The sequence below is a fragment of the Rhea americana genome, unplaced genomic scaffold, assembly GCF_003343005.1.
Source record: "Rhea americana isolate MKP2758 unplaced genomic scaffold, rheAme1 scaffold_35, whole genome shotgun sequence".
NCBI classification, from domain to species: domain Eukaryota; kingdom Metazoa; phylum Chordata; class Aves; order Rheiformes; family Rheidae; genus Rhea; species Rhea americana.
Window position 1 is genome coordinate 4138298 of NW_028186479.1, and position 6403 is coordinate 4144700.

The following is a 6403-nucleotide window of genomic DNA, read 5'->3' on the forward strand; positions in this document are numbered from 1 at the left end:
GGTCCTTCCCTTTCCTCCTTTTTTTTTTTTCCCCTCCTTCCTTTCCTTGCCGTACAGATTAAAAAAAAAAAAAAAGAAAAAGAAAAAAGGTAAAAAGCCAGGCAAGCAAATTTGTCTGTAAAGCTGTGTATACGTAGCCTGGCTTGCACGGAGGTACCGTTTAGGCCACGGGGCTTTGCTTCCTAACATAAATGCGAGTCAGCAAATTACTTTTCCGGCTTTAGTTACAGAATTCAGTGCAAGTGGAAAGCTCAAATCGTAGAAAAGCAGCTCCGTTTTCAGATGCGGTGTTAAATTGTTCCCCTCTGCCTTCTTCTCCAGAAAAAAGCAGAGAGRCCCGAGACCTCTCTGATTGAAGGCAGTTTCTTTGTTTTTCAGTAGGGGCTCCTTTCTGTTAAAGTTTTTCCTGAAACCAACAGGAAAGGAGTTATGAGGAAGACGCATGAAATCTTTTAACAGTGATTTGTTCACTTATCCAGATCTGGAACGCAAGGCTGCGTTTGTTCAAAAGTATTCTACTACGAAAYGCGGCAGCAAAACCTGCCAGGGAGATGAGTATTTGCTTAGAAGCATGGGCCCTTTATACAAATGCTTCTCAGTCTACCAGGTGCAGGCAGAAAGAGTTTTTCAACTAGGAAGGGCTACAAAAGCTTCTGCTACAATCAAAGGGGAGAGAAAAAAAATCACAGCAAGATGCTGATCTGTGTGGCCCCACAGCAACACAAAACCACGGGAGCTGTAATGGATTTACACTACCATGAAGTTAGTGTATGGCTCCCAGGGCATTTATTGACAGAAATAGCATTGATTATAATAGTTACACTGAGATTGTAAACTGGGGTATGATGAATGCACGTTAACAGCAGGGACAGAATATTATTTAAGATCGTTAAGACATACAAGGACTCTGTGCAAACTCTACTAATGCACCATTTGTGTTATAAAAATAAAAGGCTATTTTTTTTCTTAGGAAATAGGAGGCTATTWCTCTGGGAAATACATTGCATCACTTCTCATCCAGACATGCGGACTTTTCATGTAGTTAAATGTACCCAATTGCCTCCAGTGTCGGTCTATCATTTTTCTGTTCTTGTGCTGTCTGAAATACTTAAAGTTCTTTTAAAAGTGAGATTACAGTGAGAAACAGTAATTCTCAAACTAATGCTGTGGGTAAATACAGTCTCTCTTATTTATTTGCTGTATTAAAGGGCTGGCTGCTGTGGCACAATTTGAATTGGATGCAGAAAATCGGTCTCTCTTCCGTCTCTTCTAGTGATAGCAGAAAGTTGAGTTTAGGCTGGCCTGAGTTTAACCTGCTGTTATTGGTGGAAAAGCACGTCAGGATTTCCAGCTCTGCTCTTGCCGTAATGACCCTGCAGTGGGAGGGTCAGCACGGCAAAATAGCTCGTGTCAGGGAACTAACCTGACTCGGAGGCACGGAGGGCGCAGGATCCGACGCGAAGCGGCGCTGGTTCCGTGTAGCCGCCCCCTCGAGAGGGACGGCGCCTCGATCGCCGCGCCGGGCGCCTGCACCGACAGGTACGGCAGGGCCTCCGAGAGGCCCGCGGCTGGCGCCGAGGTCTGCGCCTCGCGAGAGCGGGCTACGAGGGGCTGCGCAAACCCCGAGGGTACGCCAGCTYTAGGCCGATAGCTGGTTGTACGGCACGGGGCGTCTCTTCACCGGGACTCGGAGGAACGGTTTTGTCAGGGCAGAAAGGCAGAGAAGAAGTAATACGGGCTGCATTTTGAGCTTTTCAGGGATAACCTAGTTTGGTCTTAAATCGGATGCTTTAAAGGAGACTTGTTAATTAACTTGCACTTTTTATTGGCTTTGCTGCCTCATCTCACACAGTGTCCCTGGGAGCAGCCAACGCAGCGAGGACTTAATTCGGTAGTTTACCCAAATGCAGAAATATTTTTTAGCTGTCCTAAGATCCTTCTGCCTCTTTATCTGTAGCTTAAACAGTTAGGACCTCAGTAAGACCGCGCTGTGATAAATATTAGCACTACYGGTAAATCGTGGTATTCTTCACTGCCAGAAGACTTGCGGCTCTGACAGTTGAACGGAGATAGGAGCCTTGATAGAAGGAGCAGCACAACGACCTTCGCAAAAAGAGGATGTGAGAAGGGCAGGGCCAGAAAGGGGGGGTGTTTGTGTATATGATTGCACAACRCTGAGGATTTTAAAATAGAGGGAAGTCAGCAGACCACCAAATAAAAGTGCCGTTGCCTTTTGCCTTCAATGCTTCTGCAGTTTATTGGCACGGATAATACAAAACTCTGCTGTAAGCACTGATACTTTTACAGTACCTCTTACTGTAACAAATTACATTTCCCTTTTTCATTTCCCTCCTTATCCCTGGCCTGATACCATCTTACTTCCTCTTCGTTATTCTCGGTTAGGCAGGCTTATCATATGCCTCTCTTGCCGGTCTTTCGATTGCTTCTCACATCCTTCACATCCCCACTGACTCTTCACTTTTCCAAGACTTTCTTCTGTCTCCCCTTTGCCTTTACAGTTGCTGGGTGAGCACTCTGCTCTCCAGCTCCTTTTAATTCCTGGTGGTCTGTTTTCTGTCTTCTTCACTTGACTGAAACCGCCCTTCTCAAAGAGAGAACCATATTTCCTCTCCAACACCACTGGCAAGCCCTGGAGTAAGCCGTTATATCTTATTTCTCCCTACATGAACAACATATCTGTGCTGTTCCCAGAGTGGAAGGTTTTCACCATAAGTTTCTGTCCCCTTGTCTCCTCATACTACCCTTCTGCTTCACCCAGGTATCGCTTCTCTAGTTCCTCCTTAGGTCTTCTTGCTGTTTCAGCTGCTGTATCACGCTTACGAAATTTTCCCTTTCTCCCCATGTTGCAGCCTGTCAGCTGCATACCCCTCATATGTAGCTCAGCACTAATATTCATTTCTACAAATAGATGTATTAACAAGCTGTTGCTGTTAGAGCAGATGCTCTCCCTTTATCTTAACTTAGTGATGTCTTCAGAAGGATCCCCAAAGGCTCAAAATGGCATTTAAAACATGATTTTATTCACTAGCCCTCTTACAAATGTAACAGTTATTTAAAGAGGCGGTGGTTCTCAACAGTAGATGTTTCTAGAGTCTGGTCAGTGCACTTATCTCACTTTAATGTATGCCCCAGTCTTTTCTACCAGCATTCCCATTACTGGTGTCACATCAAGCACAGGAATTGCACTGGAATTGAATCCAGCAACTGGAGTGGCCAGATAAGRGGAAGAGCATCACCTACACTTCATGGTCCACCAAACAGATGCTTTCAACATGTATTGCTAAGCTGCATAAGCATTTACAAAGCACAGCATGCGTGTAATGTAGCATTGCAAAACGGAGAGATCCTTGTAATAAGAGACTGAGTACATTGTAATCGTGTGAKCCATCACTTAAAAGACTCGTGGTAAACCACTCTAGGACTCTTTCCAGAGAAAGAGATGGTGGACAGAYGGCTAAGTTAGAGCCCTCGTGATATCAACACATCGGCCTCGTCTTTCGAAAAAAATGAAGCTAGCAGAACCGTATTGTGTGTGTCAGAATCTTCTAGACAATTGCTGCCTTTTTTCGGGCAAATAAGCAAAGCTATCCCTACAGGTTTCTTACACTGAGCGGGATGTTTAGGTGCTGTGGCACCTAGGGTTGCTACTGTAGGAAATTTTTGCATTACTTTAGTCTGAGGAGGACCTGAAGTTTCTTTGTGTGTTGATGCAACTTGCTACAAACATGCATGTACCTGCCTTGCTATTAACTGCGTGTGACGGGAAGTGTTTTTGTTCCAACCCTAGTTAATGTGTTAGACACTTGTGCAATGTTACTTTTTCTCAGACTGTGGATAGTGGAAATTTCCCATTTTTCTGTTAAATGAGTGTAAATTACTGTTATCTCCAATACTGAGTTCTTTTTTTCTCTCAAAGTTAATATTGCCACCGAAAATATCGCTGAGTACATCATTGTGCTCTGACTTCACATTGCCAGCTCTGACTTCCCTGCTCCGCATTTTTGCCCTTTATCCTTCTCTCTCTTGAYGCTTAGCCTCACCTTATGTTCTTTTCTGATTCCGCTCTTATTTTGCCACTGTTTTCAGATCACACTGTGCAGAAGAGAACGTGCTCTCTTGCAGTGCGAGTATGCTGCCCCTTCCAAGAGCAACCAAATTCTCTGCTGACTTGGACTTAGTTAGATGTGGTACAGGCATCTTTGAGACCTTCTGGTCGTCCAATGTTTTTCTTTTTTCTTTTTTTTCCTTTTTCCTTTTTTCCTTTTTCCTTTTTCTTTTTTCTTTTTTTTCCTGTTTGTAGATGGTCCTGAAAGAGTAAAGAAAATATTTCCATTTATTTTGTACAGGTGACACCACTTTGGTTCAATACTATGGTTTCCTGGATGTTTGCCTCAGTTTTCCCCACAAACCAGGTAGAAAGAAAAGTATAGTGTGGTCCTAGACCAACAAAAGCAAGTAGGAAAATTGAGTAGACACAGTATCTTGGAAGAAAAGCTTTAATGTTTCTTTTGCATGTGTTTTAAGGTGACCATATCTCTTTAACTAAAAGCTTGCAAAAGCTGTAGAGTAAATGACATTTTCAACATTGTTTTGTCTTCATGATAGAGTTCATTTATGAAATGAGCTTTCTTGAACAAAGAGATGTCCCTGTGCGGCTTCTAGGAAGCTGAGTGACTCAGAAATCAGCCACTTCATCTGGTGGGTCATGTGAATAGCGCAATGAAAGATTGATTTGTCTGAGTACATGCAGTCACTTACTCATGTGATGAGAAAGTCAGGTCACTTGGTTACATTCCATTTGGTTAAAGGAGTTTTGCAGTTTTGGGGTTGGCACTGATCCAAACCGGTTGCACTGGGGATGTGCCTAGTCACAGCCATCTGAAGGCTCRTCTCTCAATGCAGCTATCTGTATCTGTGCAGATCAGCAGCTGTGAGTTAGGACCTATTGGTTCCTTGAAATCAGAGGAGCTAGGCTGGTTTGCACTATGGTCATTTGTGTAGACAGGCCGTGTCGCTAAAATGCGATAGCACAAATTGTGTCTTCCTCCAGCTTCAAGCAGCACAAACTACACCGATGTGGACTGCAGCTCCTGGGGTGGAAACCCCATAGCAACGAGTTTGTGCCRCTAGCAGGGCCTCTGAGCTGGAAGGCCATAGCTAAATGTTGTCRGGGGAGTGCTGGAGAGGAGTTGGAAAGTTTGCCACCGCTGTAAATGTCTTGGGAAATTGCAAGCATTTTGAAGCAGCAGAGCTGGCAGCTTTACAGAGTTCTTGAAGAATGGTTTCCTTTTTTTAATATGACTGTAATGCAGAATCTAAGAACGTTCTTCCAAACCGCCCTGGACCTGTTGCGTCAACTGTGCTTTTCACCCTGTTACTGTAGAGAGCCAATAACTCATGTTAATCACGTAAATTTTCAGTTGCTATGTGGAGGTGATCCAGATCTTGTAAAAAGTCTCCTTTGTGCAYGGGAAATCATATGTGCAGGGTCTGAACCTTAATAGTAACTAAGTGAACATCATTTTGAATTGTAATTACAATATAACTTCATGCCTACTCTGTGGTTATATTAACTGAAATTCAAAAACCCGTTCAGTAATACACTGATCTGTTCCTTGTTCCTACTGCTTTATGCCTTCARAAGAAAAATGACAATAAATGGCCAGTTAAAAAGAGCTCCCAAGAGCTGGTATAGAGAATGAGGGCATACACGGTATATGCATTTGTAGACAGGAAAGGAGCATCCATGCTAACGAGTACCATTTCTAAACAACATTTCTGCAGCTGTCTGCATTAATGATCACGTCGTGTCTCTAGGTGCGCACACATGGGCTGAGTCTAGGCATTCAGGCATAACTGGTTTATTGCACAGATTTCAGATTGATATCTTCATTACGGGCTGTATTGTGCACAGTCTCTTGCCTCTAYGAAGACTGAGGTGGGTTGGATGCCCAGTCCAGTAATGAACATGAATTGTCGTGCTGTCTTCCAGGCCCAGGTCATCATCAGCTATTCTGTGCAATTCCTGCTTAAGTAGAGGTCCTGATTTTTTGTGAATCCCTAGAGATGAGACCTTACATATTTAAAATTACTAATTGCAGTCYTTGCCATAGCATTGTTATTCTTCAGATCCAGAAAAGCTGTATTTCTAGCCCTTACTTTGATAAAATTAACCAAATGAAACCRTTGCGGGGGCATTTTCCCCGTTTTACATGCTGAGACAGTAGCCATAAGAAGTATGAAGTGCTCTGTGCCTGTAAGTGGCGTTTTAGTTCTGAAATCTACAGCAGTGTTTTCACTGTTAGCATCATTTTACTCTTGGCCCCCTTAGGATCAGCATGTGATCAGTGGTTTTCCCACTGCTCAAACCTGCTCTGAAGCT